The sequence below is a fragment of the Astatotilapia calliptera genome, chromosome 5 (genome assembly GCF_900246225.1).
Source record: "Astatotilapia calliptera chromosome 5, fAstCal1.2, whole genome shotgun sequence".
Lineage (NCBI taxonomy): Eukaryota > Metazoa > Chordata > Actinopteri > Cichliformes > Cichlidae > Astatotilapia > Astatotilapia calliptera.
The window spans coordinates 37,954,069-37,977,479 of NC_039306.1; the positions used below are offsets into that span (position 1 = coordinate 37,954,069).

Sequence of the window (23,411 nt, forward strand, 5' to 3'; positions counted from 1 at the left end):
TTTTGCCTGAGTCAGAAATATTATAATTTTGATCACGTATCAGCACATTTCCATATTTTTGTATCTATAAAAAGAAAGCTGACACTTGTGAGACTTTATCAAAGGTGTGAGCATCACAGCAGAGGCCTTTGTGTCAAAGTGACTGAGGATAAAACACAGAAACACATGAAGGTGATTTTCCTGGTCTGGATTTTATAAAAATATTCTGCAGTACATCAAAAACTAAAGAAAACCATTAATCAACACTTGAACGTTACCTGATGCATCTCATGTGAAGCAGAGCAAAGTGGCAGAGGTTTGATTACAGACACAGCTGAGCGTTTTGCAGTAACGCATTTTGCATAATTTTAAAGTGTTTAAATTTGATTTGGGAAACTGTTCTTGAAGTACAGAGAGAGAGAAGGTGGAAGCAAAACAGCAAAGCTAAGAGGGAATTCATGACGATGTTTACGTGAAGCGTAGTTTGGATCTTCTTTTGCTGCTGGTTCAGTCAATATTGTTGACTGCAGCTTCAGAATCAGCGCCAAAAGGACGTAAACACAAAGCGTGGAGCCGCCGACGCATCAGCATCAGCGAGCTGTCGCTTTCAGCCCCGACCGTGTCCGTGCCGTCGGTGAGAAAGCCACATGTCACTCTAAAATATAACAGGACACCGGAGTAAATTCTCGAGCATCTCACACTTCTGATAATCAGCTGTCTGCTTGACAGTTTTAGCTGTGCAAAAACTATAACTTTAATCTCAGCCAAACCGATTTACTCAGGAACAAATAAAATAATAAAGAAAGCCAAACAATAACATTTAAGTTATCTAAGTGACTTATATATATGTTTAACCTGAGTAGCGAAAGACGGCGGTGGGTTTGAAAACGATTTGCCGGGAGTCCGGTGTTCTCACGGCTCTAGTGAGCCTTGCCCCCGGCTCGCTAACGAGCTAGTGGGTAACAGACGTCTCCGAAAACGTCGGAGCGCTTTTGAAAATATGTGGTGTCCTGATAAACTGAGCAGATATTTGAGGTTTACACAGCTACATTCTCGCCTGAACATATGCTAAACGTTTATTTTGTGACCCAGAAAGAATAATAAGAGTAAAGTTAAAACTAACTAGCTGCCGCCATTGTTGACAGCTGCGCTATGAATGTCTCTGTGCAGAATCCGTGTTCCTGCTCTCATTTACTGTTTTAGCTGTTTGGTGGTTGTTGAAATTTTGTGAGGTTTATCCTGAGATTCGGGCGTTTCGGGCAAAATTAATTGATATTAATTGAATATAATTCGATATCACGTTATCCAAGCTAGAATCGATTCCCTCAGGGGTGCAACTGAAAAATAAAACAACAGAGAGGGGCAGGAACGCATTACAAGGAACACATCTCTGTAACCTGATTACTTTTTTCATGTAACAAGCAAGGGATTACAATTGCAAAAAAGTAATTAGATTACTGTTACTTTCCCGTAAGTTGTCTTATTTTAAGCTCGTCTGTTTACAATGGATATAACTTGTACGTATCTTATTTGTGCAGATAATTATGTTGTGGTGTGTTACATACATTCCCTGTGTAGGTACCTCTTAAGTCTAGTTCATCTTCTTCTCTTGTCTTAAAAGAATCTGAATGTAAAAACTTACATCCTGCCGATGGAGAGATGCCAAACTGCTAACAGTGACAATAAAGATCTGATTCATGGGCTGCGATCACCAAATGATGTAACACGACAGGGGGCTGGACCTTTGTGAGCTGCTGGAAGCTGGGGGTGAACTAGCTGTAGTGAAATCGCTGTGATTACATCAGAATATGAAACGAGGAAACTGTTGAAAGCTGGGCGGGGCTTTGTGTCTCTGCAGCCTACGGGCTCACAGAGGGAAACACAACAGTGGACTGCTCTCCCACTGCCTGCAGATGGATTTTCACTTGTTAATCATCTCACGAGTCACTGTGATTTGGACCACAGATTGTTGCTGCTTCAGTTTGCTCTGCCCTGCCTACTGAGAAACCTGACACCGGCTCATTTGCATACCAACAGTGATTGGATGTTGAGCTGGGGGGCGGGATCTCTGCCGAGTGCTGTGTGAGCCTGCGCACAAACAGAGTGAGTGAGAGGTGAAACCATCTCATTTGTGCCTTTTCCAGTGGATTTTTCAGCCACTGTAGTAAATCCTGTCCATATTCAGTTTGTGGGTAATGGTTATTTATTTCTCAACTTCTAAAAGTTTGATTTACGGGGGCCCCTGCCCCCAGTGTAGAGCGGCCCAGCTTCCAGCTGTGCTTCATCAATAGAGATTGACAGACCACGTGACTTTCGCGCATTGCATGCCGGGAACTCGTGGCAAAACAATCCAAGTACTGCATCAAATGCAAGCATTTGCAGCACCACAAAACGTTCATTCTTCGGTTCCAATACCTTCTTTTTTTTTCTTTGCCCCCCAAAAAGGTATGTACAAAACAAAAGGAGAACAATGCCGGTCCGTACAAAGACAGACTTGATGAAAAGTCAAAGAAAAGATACGAGGAAAAAATCAAACCAGTGAAAGGGTCAGACCCTTATGAGCACACAGAGGGACAAAAGACGTTAGCGTGCTGCCCAACTTTCACCACGCTCATATTTATAATTATACGGTTCTTGGAGTGAGTGCATACACTCATGAAGTTTAGTAACTTCAGGTCACTGCAACAAGCCCAGGTACAGTTTACCGACGGATGGGTGCAGGACCTTGAAATGCACCGTGTAGAAAGAAAGACCATCGTACGTATCATAAGTTTACCAGTCTCACAAATCGTCGTCATAAATACACATTCCTTAACCGTTTATTAATAGGACCTTTGAGCTCAACGGTAATTAATTAGTAGTGGAAATAATTTCTGGTAGCATCACAGAAATGTAGCAGTGACAATAATACTGTATGCTGTAATCGTACTGGACAATTAGTGATACAAAACAACTGTTTTATCCTGTGAATAAAAGTATATGTTTTTGTCAATGTACCATAATAACACAAGCGAAACGCAATATTGTGTCAGGACAATTTACTATTTATGCACAATAAATAAAGGAGCATAGCGCGACAATTTCTGTTCAGCGCCAGACTTGCTTGTAACCTATATCATCAATTATGTTAAGAAAAATGACGCATTAACTACAACAGCAGACTGACCTTCGTGTAAATGCTTGGAGCAGACTAACCTGTGAGCTGGAGTGTTCTGGGACGTTATATTTGATCTTTGAATGGCTGCAATCCAGTCGCGTCTTTGTTACTTCGGAAACATGGCTCGAACAATTTCTCCTCAACGACGTAATCCGATAACAACCGATCTCTTTACCCGTCGGCTTCCCGTGGCTGTCATGTGACCGGCTATTGCAGTTAATAACACAACAGCTTCTTGCCATTTTTGTGTTTCTTTTTATCGCTGTGTAACTGATTTCAATTGAAAGTACCTCTTGCCACGAGTTCCCAGAATCCTTTGCGGTTTTACCCCTGAATGACGTCACATTTTCAATCTCTATAGGAAAATTCAGATAAGCCTGAACTAACTGAGGGGGCTTCCTCGGCTGTACTACATGCACAGAGAAGTGTGTGTGTGTGTGTGAAACTCATTAATAATGTATGAGGTGGGATGGGAATGAGAGGGGGCGGCGACAGATGGGGCATCAGTGTGTAACACAGAGAGAAAGCCTGAGGAACAGTGAGCCTCACACAGAATGAGAGAACGGGACAGAAAGGAGCAAATACATTCATGGGTAGAGTACAGCATCGCCCCCATTTTTTATACTGCCATCTTTTATCTTTGTGGCCTTACTCTGTATTTGCCTGACAGTTGCTTAGTCTTTGTTTTCTCTCTTTTTTCCCTTTGGATGCTAAAGGATTGATGGAGATGGAGAGACAGCGTAGTCACCCAGCACTGCTGTACACCTGGACAAAAGAGCTGCACTGACAGAGGTACTCATGTTGTACTGTTTCTGTGTGTTTGTGTAGTTAGACAGCTTGATCTTTTCACTCAAAGGCCAGAATATCACAGTGATAATAACCACAGCAGCGTGACTCAGAATCTGTCACATCATGTGGATAAATGGCAGATATTTAATCACCAACTTTCCACAAAGACAAGTCTGTACTGCAATACTACTATTTCAAAAGAAACTGTGTGTAAGACACTAGTGGCTGAACTGTTATTCTAATGCTTCAAAGGTTACAATCTTTGTCAATAACTCCATATTTTGGAGTCTCACCTCACATTAATCAGCCTAGTATCAGCCTTAAAACAGAAACCTGTGTGCGATAGGAAGCTTGCACCCTGTGTGAATGAATGTTGTAGTGCAGCCTGTTGTAGGAATTCTTTCTTGTTCCATGGGACGAGGCTCGGGTAAGCCTGGTGCTCAATATCAGTGTGAACGCTGCGTAGCTGCAGACGTGATCATTTCATACAGTTATGTCTGATATTTTTTGTCCACAAAAGTGTTATCTGCCTTTTGCTTTTGTTTTTAAATGCCTTTATATTTGTTGTTTCAATGATGATTCCGACTGCTGACGGTGAAACGAGGAGACAGTTACACACACACACCTTTGTTTTTACTAATTAGTTAGGACATTGACATGATACTGTCCCTAGACCCTTACCCTGAACCTAACATCACCTAACTGTCACACCACGCCTAAAACCACATTTTTATCTGCAAAAGTGACTGTTGGTCCCTACAAGTATAGTAGCATGCAAATTTTTGGTCGTCTCACACACACACACACACACACACACACACACACACACACACACACACACACACACACACACACACACACACACACACACACACACAGCTATATTCTGTGCTGTGTATTACTGAAGTGTCTTTGAGCAAGATACTGAACCACAGATTGGCCCCAGTCCATCCATCAGAGTGAGTGGCAGTGATTGCAGTCAAAACAGAGTAAAGCACTGAATGTGAATGTGTGATTGTGTGTTATAGAGTGCTTTGTGTGCTCAGTAAAGCATCGTTGACCAACAGTAAAGTGAACCATTGTTCTGACTAGGGCTGGGCCATATTATACCGTTCACGGTAATACCGGTATAATGTTAGGCAACGATAGGAAAATGAAATATCCCGATAGAATGGGAGTAAAACGCGCATGCGCAGTGCCTTTGTTTTCATACGCACATGGCCGATTGTTGAGTGAAACAGATGAACCAGAATTGGTTTGTAAAAATGGTGCAACTTCAGTGATGTGGAACTGGTTTGGTGTTTGTCCGTCAGATACACAACAAAGCACATTTTTTTGCAGAACATACAAGTGGCCGTTGTTATTGTCGTATTTGTCGGACTAAGATGCTCTTAAATCTGGGAGTAATCTGGGTCCTAAACTCCGTATGCTTCAGGTCAAACAACACTGCAGCATCACTTAGAGTTAAAAACTGTCTAAATTCTTTCATCTTTAATAAAACGATCAGCATTGCTGCTTTACCAGGTGTAACTATAAAGTTTAACTCCCAGGCATCCATGAAAACAAAATTTATTACATTTAACGGAGTTAGAAGTTAGCAGGAAGCTAGCGGAAGTTAGCTCGCTAGTTTCGCTAGTTACCTAAACATGATATAGCATGTTCTGACTGAGAGATTTCTGAAAAAAATCAAACGTACAGCTCTGCTATCACTTCCAACATAAATGAAGACAGGAAACTAAACAGCAGTGATGTTTGTAGGGTTACTGAAGTTGGGCTAGCTGGTATATAATGATGTGCTACGTGATCGCTAGCGACACAGCTATGTTAGCATAACATAAACAGTGAAGCTGGAGGACCAACACTAACACTTTTCCACTTATAAAAGTTAACGTGAAGGTTCCTGATGGTTAGAGACAAATGCAATCGCATAGCAGGATGCTGTAAACGGACCAAACTTCAGTCAGGAGAACAACTGAGATAATCCATCCACAATATGAGGTTAGTCATTAATATACTGCAACAACATGGGAATAGAGCAGCTGCCAGAGAATTCAACATTAATGAATCAATGGTACAGAAGTGGAGGAAGCAAGAAGAATGAGTTTAATAAAGTTTGATTTATCTGACTGCTTTGTTTCGCTTAATGTGCCTTATAATCCCGTGCACCTTATGGTCCGAAAAATACGTACTGCACACTGCAGTTTAATGTTACAAAGCAGCTCTTTTTAACTTCAGTGGATATTATACATGGTTATGCTCAGAATATGTCAGCCCATTTCTACTGGAAATGCCTTTTGGTTAAACTTTCAGCAAGGAATTTGCATTTGCACTGTTACATTTTTATAAAGCTTTAATGTACATATAAACCAGCTTCTTGTTTAAGTGAAAATAAATGGAAGGTTGTCTTTTTGCGCTAGTAATGTTGTGGAGTTGTATTTTGTCTCGCACCAATTATATCGTCGGTTATATTGTTATCGCAAATTTTCAAATATATATCGTGATCAATATTTTTGGCCATATCACCCTGCTCTAGTTCTGACCGTGGTTCACTCAGTTCAATTCAGTTTTATGTACTGTATATATCACCAAATCACAACAACAGGTGCTGCGTGGTGCTTTATATTTTAAGGTTAGGACTCTACAATAACACAGAGAAATCATAGAAATCCCTCTGATGCTGAAAAACTAGTTCATGCATTTATTACTTCCAGGCTGGACGACTGTAATTCATTATTATCAGGAAGTCCTAAAAACTCCCTGAAAAGCCTTCAGCTAATCCAAAATGCTGCAGCAAGAGTCCTGATAGGAACTAGAAAGAGAGAGCAGATTTCTCCTGTTTTGGCTTCCTGTTAAATCCAGAATTCAAAATCCTGCTGCTCACATACAAGGTCTTAAATAATCAGGCCCCATCTTATCTTAATGACCTTGTAGTACCATATCACCCTATTAGAGCACTTCGCTCTCGCTCTGCAGGCCTACTTGTTGTTCACAGAGTATTTAAAAGTAGAATGGGAGGCAGAGCCTTCAGTTTTCAGGCCCCTCTTCTGTGGAACCAGCTTCCAGTTTGGATTCAGGAGACAGACACTATCTCTAGCTTTAAGATTAGGCTTCAAACTTTCCTTTTTGCTAAAGCATATAGTTAGGGCTGGACCAGGTGACCCTGGATCCTCCCTTAGTTATGCAATAGATGTAGGCTGCCGGGGATTCCCATGATGCACTGGGTGTTTCTTCTTCACTCACCTTTTTTTTCACTCATTAGGTGTTAATACACACTTCTGCATTCAGTTAATAGTAATTATTAATCTCTGGCTCTCTCCCTTCACACTGACCAGTCGCAGCAGATGGCCCCGCCCCTCCCTTATCCTGGTTGTGCTGGAGGGTTCTTCCTGTTAAAAGGGAGTTTTTCCTTCCCACTGGCGCTTGCTGTGATTGTTGGGGTTTTCTTTTCTTCTTTGTATTATGGTTGAGTCTTGACCTTACAACACAAAGCACTTTGAGGGAACACTTGTAGTGATTTGGTATTGCATAAATAAAAGGGAATTCAGTTGAACTGAAGATTGAATAATAATGTTCTTGCAGTTTACTAAACAGTTGCATGTAATTGCAGCCAAACATTGATACCAAGTAGAAATGATGCTTTAAAAAGTGAAGTTGCACAGTCAACTCCACACTGCTGCAGTCAGCAGTTATTTCCACATGGTCTCTACTCGATCATCTTCCACTAATGTCAGCAGGAACAACTCATCAAGACATTTTGTATAAATAAATCACACGAGAACATTTATATGATGTGGGATGCTAACGTAATACTACTGTGGCACTACAAAAATGGGTCATATAATGATCACGTCAGGAATGGTCTTCAAACCATCAGGTAAGAGTCGGCTAACCAACTGTGTCTGAAAATCACAGTTCTTAATGAACTAAACAGCAGCAGCATTAAAGATACAGGGTAAGGCTAGGGCCATGAGTGTGAGACATCGTCTGCTGTGTTTGTCTTATTACAATCAGGTATTTTGTCATTTCAAGCAAAACAAAGCAGATGTTCATAAAGCAACGTCACACACTTACTGCTGATGAGAGCATCGACCACATTACAGTCTAAAGCAGCCGTCCCCACCCCCGGGCTGCGAGAGTTGAGGCTCGGGTGTGAAATGTATGGTTTCCAGGGGGTTTATCGTTAACTCGGTTTCCCTGGGTCTTTCCCCCTGCGTTATGAATAACGTTCTGTTTTTTTTTCTTTGGTGGCAAAGAAAAACTAAATCAAGTCATCGCCCCCAACTATACCCAGGTGTGAGCGCCTCGGTGCAGAGAAACAAGCACAGGGCTCTCATCGATTTAGCATTACGGTGAAGTATATATTTTCATGTACTTTATATTTGTTTTGTAGGTGCGTCTTATCTTGAAAGAAATATGTACCCGTTACTATAGCGACCAGAGAGCATTAAGGGGCAGAGAGGAGGACGTTACCGTCAGTGTTGGCGCGTTTCAGCAGCACGCTGCTAACAGACAGTGAATTCACGTTTACCGTTATATTTACAAAATACCGCCGCGGTTCTCTCGGTCGTATCCTTTTGTTGTTGCATTTGTCCGCCACACCTTAAAGGCCGCTCCGTGACGGTCTGACATTAAACCGTCCGTGGAGCACAAGAGGCTGCGCACCGCTGGTTTAAAGAGAGCACATCAGACCATAACTGCTGTGAATGAAGCACATCTTAGTAAATATATTTAAGTACAACCCAACAAACACACACATGCTGGGCGATGACTGATGTGCACACAAGACAACAGTCAATATTTTTCTGATCATCTGTGGCAGACAGACTAGTATATGTGTGTGTGTGTGCGTGTGTGTTGATGCAGGGGATGGACAGTGTGTGGGCGTGGCAGAAAAGCAAACGCACACACACAAACTCGGGCGCACACATAAACACATACAGTACTTCCTTTGTTCGGGAGCATTGTTGAAGAAGAGGTTAATGCACCCAGAGAGCAGAAAGGAGAGAAAGTCTAATGGACAATGACGGGCCTTTCACTGCAAATATTTGGTCTCATGCTAACCACCGCCCATCCCCCCTCGCTCTTTCTCCACCCCCTCCTTTCATGGCCAAAGGGACAAGATCAGAACAAATTGTCACTGTGTGATCAGGACTCCAAAGAACAATGCTCAAAGACGTCACATACAAATCGTGCTCTTAACGGGATGCAGAGGAACGTGTGTCTGCTTTCAGTTTACTACTGTAGGTTCTTGTTGTGTGTACATCACAAGTTACAGGCTTCTCAGGGACCCAGAGGGCCTGTGTGACAAACGAAGCTGCCTTTGACCTCGTCCTGTCACAACAGGTAGCTCCACGTGTTTTCATTTGGCAGATTTTACACCACGTGCTCTGATGCACTCCAAAAGTGGATTTGTATCTCCAGCTGAAACCACTCAATTATGGAGCCACATATTTCCTTGTTACCTAATACAACTACAAAGGAGATTACACAAGCTGTGATTATATACAGAGGGCTGTAGTGTGTCTTTACTAATCGTCACTGACAGTATCAGTCAGAGCTGGAACCATATCACCATGTTCATACTCTCTGGCTGTGCTTCTCCGTGCTGCATCAGTTTAGTCCTGGCATACAGCTAAATCTGCTCGTTACCTGTACAGGTGTGTGTAGACAGTGGGGCTGGATGAGTACTCATCAGCAAAATATGCTTTGAATAAAAAAACTTATATCTGTGTCTTTGTACTGGTGTAGCTGAACGTAATGGTACGAGTCATACACCAGCTTTATGTCTATGAAAAACAACACACGCACAAGGTTTGTCGTTATCAGTAGCATTAGCATTAGCACAGCTAGCTGTTCCTCCACAGTACAGCTGGTATACTCACTCGTTCACTAAAACACTGCGTGCTGTATACTTGCAGTGTATCTGGAAGAGGAGCTGGTGGCTACACACTGCAGCAAGTACTGCACTCATGTTAACACCATGTCAACCCCTCCCTCCAGCTCTAATGGTTCACCCCACTGACAGTGGGTAATCAGGGAATTCCCATCAGGTGAACATCATTAGTCCGTAATCATGTGTGCACTCCATCTGGCCTTCAGGAAGTTGACCTTAAGAAGAGACAGTGGTTAGTGGACTTCAAAATAAAAGCATAACAAAACCAAAACTTCCTATCAGACATTGTGAGTGTGTGCTTCACCTTAGTGAGGAGAAGCTTCACAATGTCCCAGCATTCTGTTAGAGGGTACAGTATATAATGCATTGTATTATATAGTGATCTATGTATCTATCAGATAAAAGATATAAAGTGTTTAGAAATGTGATGAAGTCAGTATCATCCCCCCCTTCATCTATTAGCACTGTAACAACACACAACAACCTGTTTTTGTGGGTCACCTAACAACATGACCACATGAAAGGCACGTCGTGCATCTGCACTCTCCACATCCTGCCCTGCTGTTAGTTAGGACAGGTGATGATGTGCTAGAAAACCTCTTCAGTGAGGGTTTAATGTATGGCCTTATTGTTGTGCCACTATTCTGAGCGCACGTAAAAAATGTTTGAGCGCACGTAAAAACATTTGCAGGTGCAAGTGTTGTATTTTGAGGAGAAATTTATTTTGAGCGAAGAAAAGCTGAATTTGAGTGAACAAAATTCATTCCTGCGTGCAAAAAATGTATTTCAGTGTTTGCTATTACCCACACACACACAGACACACACACACACACAGACACTCACACACACACACACACACACACACACACACACACACACACAACAGCAGCCCCTCTCACTCAGTTTTTGCATTTGCGCTCACTCGCAATGTGTCGTGTCGGTCGCGCTCTCAACATTTCTGCCCATGCGCGCTCAACTCTTTCTCTACACCGTTATATTTGTGCCACAAAACCAGCCAATCACAGACTTGGATGCAAAAATATCTGATTGGCTGGTCTGGTCTCCAATCAGCTCGAAATGACGAAATGCAATATCCCAGAATGCATTTCATCCAAAACTCAAACGAGGCAGTGGCGGAGGAACACAGAGGGGCGGAGTTTGAAATATTATTCTTTCTGGGTCACAAAATAAACTTTTGAGATATTTTCATGTGAGAATGTTTCTGTGTGAACTTCAAATACCTGCTCGATTCATCAGGACATCACATATTTGCAAAGTTGCTCTAACCTTTTCAGAGATGCATGTTACCCACCAGCTGACCGCACAGCTGGACTGGCCATTGGGCATACCGGACATTTGCTCGGTGGGCTGATGGTGATTTTTCATTTTTATGTTTGTGTGTTTTTCTTTGTAACGGTATAAACAATGAAAGGTGGTGGATTAGCCAGTTGGTCATGATCAACTCTGGGCTGGACCAATTACAACACATCTGTATTGAGAGGAAAAGGAACGCGATTCGTCCCGGACTTCAGCTACAATGAAAAAGACACAAAGCTGGAGTTATTCTGTCCTCTCCTGTTGCTACTTCAATCCTGAAACTGATCAATGAGCAGCTGATTGTCTCTCTTGTTTATCGCCCACTTTGAGCCAGAAAGAGGAAACCAGCGGATGTCGCACTAAACAGCAGCACGTTTAAGTTTGATCAGCTGTTGTTAGAATTTATTTTATATTAATTTCTAGTATCAGCTGATGTTTGCTGGAGCCACAGCTGTAAAGCTGCTGGTCATGATATCGGTGTGGAAACATGAAGGTGATACAAATCATACATATATACCAACAACAGTGTGCATCACTGTCACCACGGCGTTTGTTTTAGTTCAAAGGCTTTATGGTTTTTCCTGTAACACCTGGTGGTGGTTTTGTCAGTTCAGCCTTTTATATTATGTTTAACCCGAGTGACCCGGTCAGCTGGTGGGTAACATGCATCTCTGAAAACATCAGAGCACTTATGCAAATATGTGATGTCCTGATGAATCGAGCAGGTATTTGAAGTTCACACAGAAACATTCTCACATGAAAATATCTCAAAAGTTTATTTTGTGACCCAGAAAGAATAATATTTCAAACTCCGCCCCTCTGTGTTCCTCCGCCACTGCCTCGTTTGAGTTTTGGATGAAATGCATTCTGGGATATTGCATTTCATCATTTCGAGCTGATTGGAGACCAGACCAGCCAATCAGATATTTTTGCATCCAAGTCTGTGATTGGCTGGTTTTGTGGCACAAATATAACGGTGTAGAGAAAGAGTTGAGCGTGCATGGGCAGAAATGTTGAGAGCGCGACCGACACATTGCGAGTGAGCGCAAATGCAAAAACTGAGCGAGAGAGTGTGTGTGTGTGTGTGTGGATAATAGCAAACACTGAAATACATTTTTTGCACGCAGCAATGAAGTTTGTTCACTCAAATTTAGCTTTTCTTCGCTCAAAATAAATTTCTCCTCAAAATGCAACACTTGCACCTGCAAACTTTTTGTTTACGTGCGCTCAGAATAGTGGCACAAAAATAACGCCATACTAATGCAGAGGTGACCAAGGGGGCCTGGGGCTGCACCAATAGCATTAACTCATTTCTGCTCAGTATTTTCTGTTTCTACATTGCTACTGGTAAGAGTAGATGTCATACTTAGACAATGAAAAGATAAAGGAAGTATAGTAAAATCATTATTTAATCAGCAGAAATCATTCTGAACCAAATCTGCATGTTTTTGCCAAAAACGTAGAACTCCTATGTTGCTCGTAGTTTAATTACGTGCATCTGCATCAGTCTTTGGTTTAGCGTGAGCTGGCATCTATCAGAGCTAGCTAACTGTTCGCTTGCACACAAATCTAACCTTGCAAATAAAAACCAGGAAGCCTAATAAGGGGAGTTTATCAGAGAGTGTTTGGAGGCTGAAATGTGACAAACTGCTTGATATATACTTGCACATATTTGCATATATACTTGAATGCAGAAAACTACTAGAAAACAGGTCAGGCATAGCAAAGGGGTAGGTTGTGATGCAGCAGCTGGGGCAGTGCCCCAGGGCCCAGACGGCACAAGCCCAAACTGACCCTGCCTCCACATTAATCAGCATGCTTACATATTCAGTGCATTAGGTTCAAGTTGCTTACCTTATTCATGCAGTACACATTTTCTTTAACTATTGAGTAAGACAAAGATGTGATGGGTGAGTCATTTGGATTTCTGTAATGAAATATAATTACCACTTATGTGTTGAAAATATGCAGTCCCAGTGTAGTGTGGTTGTGATATATGTACATAGTTGATGCTGTGTGAGGACCTGTGGCTTCCTCTGTATGTCGCAGGCTTATAGACTTTAGTGAGGCTGACTCAGTGCTGGGCTTGTAGCTTCATAGATGCTTCACAGAACGATGCTATTGGTATTACTGATTACTTTTATATCGTGTTATTTTGAGTGTATGTGTGCTTTGTCTGCAGCTCCAACAGCCCCACAGTATTTTATAATCACATACATACATGTGGGCACATCTTACTAACTCACCATGGTCACCACAGTGCCAGAGGAAGACTGGCTGTTAGAGGCCAGCTCACACACACACATTTAACCCCATTTTGCTGGAGGAAAAAAACACAAATGGAGGGAGGGGGACCTGCGGAAATTAAATTTGGTAATGGTGTAATTATGCCAGACAAATGACAACTGTGTGCATGTCCATGTGTCTGTGTGAGGCTGCAGAGCAGATCAGACGTAGCAGAATGGCTTTATTAGCCACAGTGACCTCAAGGCAGATGGGGCCATGCTGGCAAATTAGGCCTGGTGGACATGTTCACAGAGCAGCACACACACCGCTCTGCTTTTACTCTGACCTTCAGATACTGGCTTTTTTACTGCTTCTCTTTATTTGTTATTGTCTAGTTTTATCTCACTGAATGCTCTAACACATGCAATCACCACACACAGTGTTGGGAAGGTTACTTTTAAAATGTATTCCACTACATGTTTATGTTATGCTAACATAGCTGTGTCGCTAGCGATCACGTAGCACATCATTATATACCAGCTAGCCCAACTTCAGTAACCCTACAAACGTCACTGCTGTTTAGTTTCCTGTCTTCATTTATGTTGGAAGTGATAGCGGAGCTGTACGTTTGAATTTTTTCAGAAATCTCTCAGTCAGAACATGCTATATCATGTTTAGGTAACTAGCGAAACTAGCGAGCTAACTTCCTGCTAACTTCTAACTCCGTTAAATTTAATAAATTCTGTTTTCATGGATGCCTGGATGTTAAACTTAATTGTTACACCTGGTAAAGCAGCAACGCTGATGATTTAATTAAAGATGAAAGAATTTAGACAGTTTTTAACTCTCAGTGTTCGTTTGACTTTGGGACCTGAAGTTGACGGAGTTTAGGACAGTGTTGCCAACTCCTCAGTAAGGAAAATCGCTATTTGCTGTCCTAAAAGTCGCTAGAAGTCGCTAAATGATGTCATCGCCTAATTTGCATAATTGGCCATGCTAATGTAATTGTAACCTACGTTGTTGGAGAGAGAAATAACATCGTGGAAGAGACATAAAGTGAGTAAAAAAACCATCCTAATAACGCCAGAAAGTCACCAGATTTGTCGCTAGTCGCTTTTTAGAAAAAAAGTCGCTAAGAGGGTCTGAAAACTCGCTAAATAGAGCGACAAAGTCGCTAAGTTGGCAACACTGGTTTAGGACCCAGATTACTCCGTGAAGCTCCTCACCACAGCCGCCGTAATGCTCTGACAATCCATCAAGCAGTGCGGCTTACCAAAGTTGTACTAAAACGTTTTTAACAGATTTCTGAAGCCAAAATTGGTTCGAGGTCAGTAAGCACAACCAGAATTCATACATAAGGCACACTCTCGATTTTTGAGAAAATTAAAGTATTTTAAGTCCTTATAGTGTGGAAAATACGTTATACAGAAGAAAAGAATATATTGCGATATATATCGTTACCGCACGTGCTTCAAATTATACCGTGATATGGATTTTAGGCCATATCGCCCAGCCCTACTACAGATTACAGATTACATGCCCCAAATGTATTTTGTAATGTAATGTTACTCAATGACAGTAACGTATTCTGAATACTTTGGATTACTTAATAATATATTATCATGCTGTTTACAACTACATGAATGCACTATTGCTGTGATTTATTACTATTACTGAAGGTTACTCTCCACACCAACACCAGCTAGATGTTTAAATCTTAATATAATGAGTAACAGTAGGTGGACATTAGGTAAGGCTGCACTTTTTGCAGCGATCTCGTGTAGAAAACTATTCAGCGTGTATATAAAACAGGTCTGTGGCTCTGAACCGTAGTAAAGGGACCTCTGGCTGATACGTCTGGTTCGTGTCGGGCTCGTAGCTGAAAACTAGCTTTACTTTGTTGTCTGGGTCACTTTGCTAGCAGAGACAGAGAGAGGCGTCGAAAGACTGCTCCAACAGAACTTATTGTTTCAGAGGAAAACAGGAACACGGTGTACAGTCGAGTCTTAACAGCTTACTTACAGCTGGGCTCGTCAGGCTCTCTGTTTGGCTGCAGTGGTTATTATTATATTTACATGCTTCCAGCTCCCGTTTCTGCTCGGAGACAGCTCGTACTTTTCCTTTCTCTCCCTCCTCACAGACACATCACGGGTACAGCAGTCCATTCTCCCTGCAGCACGGACTACACTGCCCATCAGGCTACATGCTTTAAGGCGATGCCTGTAACACTTCCTGTTGCCTTCATATTAAATCATTTTTTAAATAATAATTATTGAAAATATTTCTTCACGTCATTATGCAGGCCGCAAGTAGAGGTAACATGGGCCGCGAGACTGAGACACAGACATCAGAGCCTCTGAATGCGTGTTTTGTTTGGGTTTCCACCGGCGTGGAAACCAAAAACAGAGAGGGGACAGCCGAACATATGTAACAGGAAAAGACCGCCGTGTAATCCATTTATTTCATCAAAGTAACTGTATTCTGATTACCACCTTTTTAAACGGTAACTGTAACAGAATACAGTTACTCATATTTTATATTTTGAATATGTGACGGTGGTACATGTACTCTGTTACTCCCGAACACTGACCACACATAATGTAAAACATGGACAGTCCAGTGTTGAGATGAACATGCTCATTGGCTGCTGATGTCATACCACAGGTAGTCCTCTAATGCAGGTGAGATTTACAAACCAGGATTTATTCTGTTGTTTTTGATTCAGTTGGACCCAATCGTGGCATCGCCGTCTTATCTTCATGTACTTTGAGACACAAGCATGGAAAGCCGAAGCCACACATGCCCCATGCCCCCACTCTCACACTTTATTCATGCAGTTCTGCCCCCCCCCCCCCCCCACACACACACACAAATAACAGCACACACATCTCCAGCTTCACACTCCTGCAGGGGCTGATTTTCCTGTTCAGCTCCTCCTCATCGTCATCCCTTCTTACCCTCATCACCCCACCACTCTCATCCTTTGTTCCTATTCCCTACCTCCTTCATTCCTCTTTCCTCTAGTGGGACTGTTGCTAAGGAGCCCTGGTGACCAGACAGCTTTCTCATTGGACAAAAACAAGAGAGAAAAAAAGGAGGTTCAAAAGGCAGATGAGAGGGGGAAAGGGGGTAGTGTTTTCTTTGTATAGGTGGTGTGTGTGTGTGAGTGCAAAGTGAGATCCAGATGTGGTAATGAGGTGACAAACTGACCTGCTGCAATGCTTCATGGAGACGTGGAGGAAAAGATAGAACACATGGATTAATGGATCGAGGGAACAATGATAGGGAACAATAGGAGAAGGATGGGGATGACTGTAAGAGTCAGAAAGATGCAGAGAGATCGTCTACAGAACAAGAGTACGACAAAGGAAGATAGAGGTGGAGTTAACTGACAACACGATGGGGATGGTGATTGTTGATGTGGAGTGATATAAGAGTGAGACAGAGAGCACACTTTCATTTCTTCTGGCACAAAGAAACATTATGTCTGGACACACACAGATGTTTCTGTGGCTGCATGTGTGAAGCACTGTCGACGGCTCATTTCCTGTTCTTAAAATAGGACACAAACCTCGTGCTTTAAAGGAGTGCATCTGTGTCCCACAGACACTTGTTCAAAGCGTCTGTGGTATGTAGACCCGTGTGTCAGGCAGGCGCAGCACGAGCCCCATGTTTAAAGCACTAAGCCTGTTTGTCGCTAAGCTGAAAAGACTAGCTGAAGATAATTTCTCACATGTAGATCCTATGAAGAGGTTCTTATGGTCTACATATAATAAATGAAGTACTGTGGAGAACTGGGCATTGCATGGGTGTACTGTAGAACAAAGCACCAGTGAGGAAGTCTCATTCCCATAATAGAAAGCTTTACTGGAACCAGCTACATGTGACTGCTTTGTTGCATGAAGGATTTTATGGTTTCAAATAAAAGTAATCACAAATAAGTTATTGTGTCTGCCCCTTCATGTCTGCAGCGTACAAACACATATCTGAGCAGTGGATGGTCATCAACGGCTGCTGGTTCGTCTGTGGTGTCGTTTAAGGACTTGCTCTCAAACAGCTGTTTTCACCCCCAGGTTTATATTACATATATATGTTATACAAATAATTAAAACCGACCAAAGTGACTTTAGTGTGACGTGGCTGTCAGCTGCAGGGCTGCAGTGTTTCACATGGAGCTGAATGATGAGTAAAGCATTGTAGAAGCATGTTAAACAAAGAAGGTGTCGCTGCAGACGGCTCCAACATTCACACAGAGGTAGACTGGGTTTATCCCAGTCGTCCCATTGATGGCTCGATAGGCTCCAAATGCACAAGGAAACAGTGGATTTGGGCTGCATGCAGTGCCTGATTCACCCTGGGGCACCGTTGGAGGCTTGAGGGTCTGTCCACATGTTAGCGTCCTCAGGCAACACACTGAACCTCAGCCTGCGATGTAGCTTCCTGTTCCACGTCTCAGTTTACTTCAATACAAAGTAATGAAACCATTTATTATTTATGCAGTCAGAATATTCATCATAACACACACATCAGTGGGCTGGTTCAGCTATCTCACTAATAAAAGGTTAAAGGCTAAACTATAAAAGCAAACCAGCTTCTGCTGATGTGAAATAAAAATCAGCTAAGAGATGACAAGGAGACCAAAGTTCAGGAGCAGAAACTGTTGTTTAAACCTTTGAGAAATGGAGTGAGGTGGTTCTAAAAGCAGAAAAGAAGTGGAAGTGTCCTCTGAGCCTCCTCAGGATGGTCTCGTGTTTTTCAGTCACCTGGCATGTTACAGCATTTCCAGGACACACGTGTTGTTTCTGCATTGCTTCTTTGCTTTCTCACACCACATCTTCTTTGTCTGTTGTTGCTTTTCACGGGTCCCGTCTCTGTCTCTAACACCCCCACCCTCACTGTCTGCCTCCATCATATCTGTGGGTGTGATCGTTGACCGGGCTCCGTCTGCCTCTTTTATTTCCTGGTCTTGCAGTGTACGAGCCAGCTTAGGCTTACAGTTTGGGGAGAGGTTGACACCATGGCTTCTTGCTGGTTGTTCGGCTTATCTCAGTCTTGTGTGTTTTTCTAACACATTGTACTGTTGATGATAAGGGCAGCCTGTCAGCATCAGGAGAAATCTATACAGGGAGTGCAGAATTATTAGGCAAGTTGTATTTCTGAGGAATAATGTTATTATTGAACAACAACCATGTTCTCAATGAACCCAAAAAACTCATTAATATCAAAGCTGAATGTTTGTGGAAGTAGTTTTTAGTTTGTTTTTAGTTTGAGCTATTTTAGGGGGATATCTGTGTGTGCAGGTGACTATTACTGTGCATAAGTATTAGGCAACTTAACAAAAAACAAATATATACCCATTTCAATGATTTATTTTTACCAGTGAAACCAATATAACATCTCCACATTCACAAATATACATTTCTGACATTCAAAAACAAAACAAAAACAAATCAGCGACCAATATAGCCACCTTTCTTTGCAAGGACACTCAAAAGCCTGCCATCCATGGATTCTGTCAGTGTTTTGATCTGTTCACCATCAACATTGCGTGCAGCAGCAACCACAGCCTCCCAGACACTGTTCAGAGAGGTGTACTGTTTTCCCTCCTTGTAAATCTCACATTTGATGATGGACCACAGGTTCTCAATGGGGTTCAGATCAGGTGAACAAGGAGGCCATGTCATTAGTTTTTCTTCTTTTATACCCTTTCTTGCAGCCACGCTGTGGAGTACTTGGACGCGTGTGATGGAGCATTGTCCTGCATGAAAATCATGTTTTTCTTGAAGGATGCAGACTTCTTCCTGTACCACTGCTTGAAGAAGGTGTCTTCCAGAAACTGGCAGTAGGACTGGGAGTTGAGCTTGACTCCATCCTCAACCCGAAAAGGCCCCACAAGCTCATCTTTGATGATACCAGCCCAAACCAGTACTCCACCTCCACCTTGCTGGCGTCTGAGTGGGACTGGAGCTCTCTGCCTTTACCAATCCAGCCACAGGCCCATCCATCTGGCCCATCAAGACTCACTCTCATTTCATCAGTCCATAAAACCTTAGAAAAACCAGTCTTGAGATATTTCTTGGCCCAGTCTTGACGTTTCAGCTTGTGTGTCTTGTTCAGTGGTGGTCGTCTTTCAGCCTTTCTTACCTTGGCCATGTCTCTGAGTATTGCACACCTTGTGCTTTTGGGCACTCCAGTGATGTTGCAGCTCTGAAATATGGCCAAACTGGTGGCAAGTGGCATCTTGGCAGCTGCACGCTTGACTTTTCTCAGTTCATGGGCAGTTATTTTGCGCCTTGGTTTTTCCACACGCTTCTTGCGACCCTGTTGACTATTTTGAATGAAACGCTTGATTGTTCGATGATCACGCTTCAGAAGCTTTGCAATTTTGAGACTGCTGCATCCCTCTGCAAGATATCTCACTGTTTTTGACTTTTCTGAACCTGTCAAGTCCTTCTTTTGACCCATTTTGCCAAAGGAAAGGACGTTGCCTAATAATTATGCACACCTGATATAGGGTGTTGATGTCATTAGACCACACCCCTTCTCATTACAGAGATGCACATCACCTAATATGCTTAATTGGTAGTAGGCTTTCGAGCCTATACAGCTTGGAGTAAGACAACATGCATGAAGAGGATGATGTGGACAAAATACTCATTTGCCTAATAATTCTGCACTCCCTGTAGTGCAGGTTTGTTTTACACTGATACAGAGTTCAGACCATGTTCTTATTTCACACTGAACTAAAAGAAGTGCACTTAAGGATGTACCATTAGAGACACAACACTGTGTCACTTCCTTTGCCCATCACTCATTTGTACTAGTGATGCGCGAATCATGAACGAATCGTTCAATACTCGAGAATCACTTTACTGGACTCGTGAATCATGATTCACAAGTCCAACTGACTCATCCCTGTTGCTGTTAGCAAACTAATTCCATTAGTAGAAATATATCTAGCTTATAATTAAAATTGTGTGGAAAAAAACAACAGACAGTTTCTTAACAAAAACATTTCTGCTCTGAACATGAAGAACAAACCCTGAGTAGAAGCTCACATCAAGACAACAGCTCCTCAGTTCACAGTAGCATCGCTCTGCTAACATGCTAGCAGCACATTTAAGTTACTCACCCCCTCCCTCCTGGCTCACAGCTTCTTCTTCTTCTTGGTTGGCAACCAATGTTAAGGCGCATTACCACCCCCTGGCTCACAGCTCAGTGGACATTTAGATGAGAAAATATATATTTGACACATATGAGGAAAATACTAATAAAATAAAAATAAAAATAAATGTTCCCATTAGAAATCTTTTTTTTGCTCTATAAAACTAGTTGTTTTTCTTTTTCAATCACTCATCTTAGCAGTAGGATTTACATGAAAAGAGAAACAAATTAAGTTTGAGTAAAAATGTATATTTTTTGCACTCTCTGGGCAACTGACTCTGTGACTCATATGACTCAAACACGATTCACTTCGGTGAGTGACTCATTCAAACTCGATTCAGTAAAAAGAATCGAATTTACCATCATTAATTTGTCCCCTTGTGACACCTCACACAGGCTGACTGTGAACATTGTTTAGCCCAAAGCTGTCTTTAAAAAAGTGGAAAATCAGTAACAGATAAATGTAAAATCCCATCACAGGGATGTGAGGTGTTTTTAGCTCAGGAGGTACAGCGGGCTATCTGCTAAGGTTGGTGGTTCAACCACTGGCTGCTCTAGATATCCTTGGGCATGACAGTAAGCTCTCCAATGCATGAGTGTGTGTGTGCCTAAGAAAGCACTTAAAAAAAGTGCTTGTGTGAATGATGCAGCTGTGTAAATGCGCTCAGGTCGAGCAGACACGTGCTACAGAAGAACCTGTCCAGTTTCCTTTGAGGGTCCATCTCACACAAAGAGGTGGAGCTAGCTGCTGTGGCGACCCCTTCACAATAAAAATCAAAAATTATTACTCCAACACTTGAGTGGCAGTGGTGCTTGGTCTGAGCACAGAGGACTGACTGCACCTTCAAACCGAGAAAAGGGGGTACACATGTAACCTTTACTTGCCTGGCACATATATGTATCCTAATGCTGGTCGACATGGTTCACATGGTAACTAGACTCTATTTGAATAAAAACTTCCAGTGCCTTTCTGTGCAGCACAATCACAGCCACACTGATTATCATTATTATTTTAATGCTGATGTTCTGATCCCGACTGCCCGCTGGTATGGTGCTGTCATTAAACATAGCACTGCTGCTGGTGTCTCCTTACACCGTTAAAAGGGTCCGTGGCGTGACAGATTACACCCCCTGTGTTAACATGTAGAGATGGACTGATCCGATATTACGTATCGGTATCGGTCCGATACTGACCTAAATTACTGGATCGGATATCGGAGAAAAATAAAAAATGTAATCCGATCCATTAAATATCACGAAAGCACCTCACAAAACTTGCAACACGATGTAACTCACCTCAGAACGTTAGCACGTCGGAGCAGTATGCATCACGTGATAGAGCGGCTGTGGCATGCGGGACCTGTCGTGGTGTGGATAGCATTTGGAGCTTCGCTAGCAACCCGGCATTTCATCTCCGACAAAGTTATCCCCGAGAGAAGTAAAGCAAGTGTGTAAGTCCATCTCTGAATGTTTGTAAAGCATTCCTGCGTTAAGCTTAACAAGCGACTGCCTCTCCTGCTGCTACTTCAATCGTGAAACTGATCAGCTGATCGGCTTTTCTGTCGCGAGTCTGTCTCTCTTGTTTGTTTTTGGCCCACTTTGCACCAGAAAGAGGAAACCAGCGGCTGAACAACAGCAGCACGTTTAAGCTTGATCAGCTGTTGTTAGAATTTATTTAATATTACTTTCTACTCGAGGATCTTTTTCTACGTAGCTGACGGCTGTAACTGTGCAGGGGCGGATCTAGCAAAGTTTAGCCAGGGGGGCCGATAGGGCATTAACAGGGAAAAGGGGCACAAAGACATACTTTTCTTTCTTATTCTCATTTAAAATGTCGAGCTTTTAATAAATAATTATCTGACACACAAAGTTTTAATTTGATGTAAAATGAATAGAAGTCAAATACTGTATATAGTGACTATTAAGTCTAATATATATACCCTAGTAAGCTATAGTACTTTTTACTTTGTGAAGGTACCATCTGTGCAGTCTGCAATTTTGTTGAAGAAAGATGTTGAATCTATTTAATATTTCTTGAAAAATAATTGATTTCTGTGCATTTTTTTTTCACACTGCATCAAATTAAGGTTGATTACGTCGATTAAGCATCATGAGGTGGCGCGTGAGGGGTGGTTCCCTATTTTTTATTTATTTATTTTTGTTGTTGCTGGGAGTTGGAACCCTATTAGTCAGGTTGCTTAATATTTACGCTAAGTACTCTTTAAAATACCAGAATAGGGAGGATGGTGTAGGTCTAAGTTTATTAGATTGATCAGTATTGCTGAACTATGAAATATTTTTTTTGTATACAGGTATAACAGAATAGCTTTAGTGTAGTTGTTGTTTTAAACTTGAGTATGAACTTGCAGACTTGCAAAATGCAGCAAGATATTTTAAAAAACAGTTTTGTTGATTAAAAGACACTATATCGGATTCATATCGGTATCGGCAGATATCCAAATTTATGATATCGGTATCGGTATCGGACATAAAAAAGTGGTATCGTGCCATCTCTATTAACATGTTATTGGCTGGGAGTGAGGATGCACTGACCCCATGTGACCTGGCCTATATTCAGTCTAGTTTTATTTACATCACCGATCATGCAGGTGCTTTATAGTCCGAGGTAACACATGAGTGAAAAAGTCAGAGCCAGCATCCGTTTGAGGGGAACGAGACAGAACAAAAGGCCCGTCTCTACATAAACTGGTCTCATCACATAATAATGACATCACAGCAGCAGCACTGCTGTTAAAGACACAGCTGATGCTGGTACAGCTCTCTGCACCTGCCTTATTCATGTGTTTGTGTGCATGTGTGCACACACTACTCAGTCTATCACTGCTGGTCCCTCATACACAGTCTAGCACTCGCAGCACTGCTCTA

General features: G+C 42.2%; 1 protein-coding gene and 1 long non-coding RNA gene across 7 annotated transcripts in view; one reads left to right on the forward strand and one right to left on the reverse strand.

Annotated features, from left to right (window-relative positions):
* Positions 1-23,411, forward strand: part of nfasca (neurofascin homolog (chicken) a) — a 165,792-nt gene that overhangs the window by 46,745 nt on the left and 95,636 nt on the right. The window contains exons 1-2 of one of the 5 annotated variants that reach the window (XM_026169155.1): positions 3,491-3,729; positions 3,853-3,928. The exons of 1 other annotated variant lie outside the window; for it this stretch is intronic. The gene's annotated coding sequence lies outside the window, so the exon portion shown is untranslated. Of the gene's footprint in view, positions 1-3,490; positions 3,730-3,852; positions 3,929-23,411 lie in introns of those variants that run through there. 3 more of the 5 variants (XM_026169159.1, XM_026169160.1, XM_026169156.1) reach the window with 3 other exon arrangements.
* On the reverse strand, positions 17,830-20,451 carry LOC113023098 (uncharacterized). Of its 2 annotated transcripts, none has more exons than XR_003272501.1 (2): positions 20,420-20,451; positions 17,830-18,478 (listed from the first exon to the last, which is right to left on the reverse strand). It is a non-coding gene; the product is annotated as an uncharacterized LOC113023098 (long non-coding RNA). The 2 variants fall into 2 exon arrangements; XR_003272502.1 differs by having other exon boundaries at positions 17,830-18,438; positions 20,420-20,449.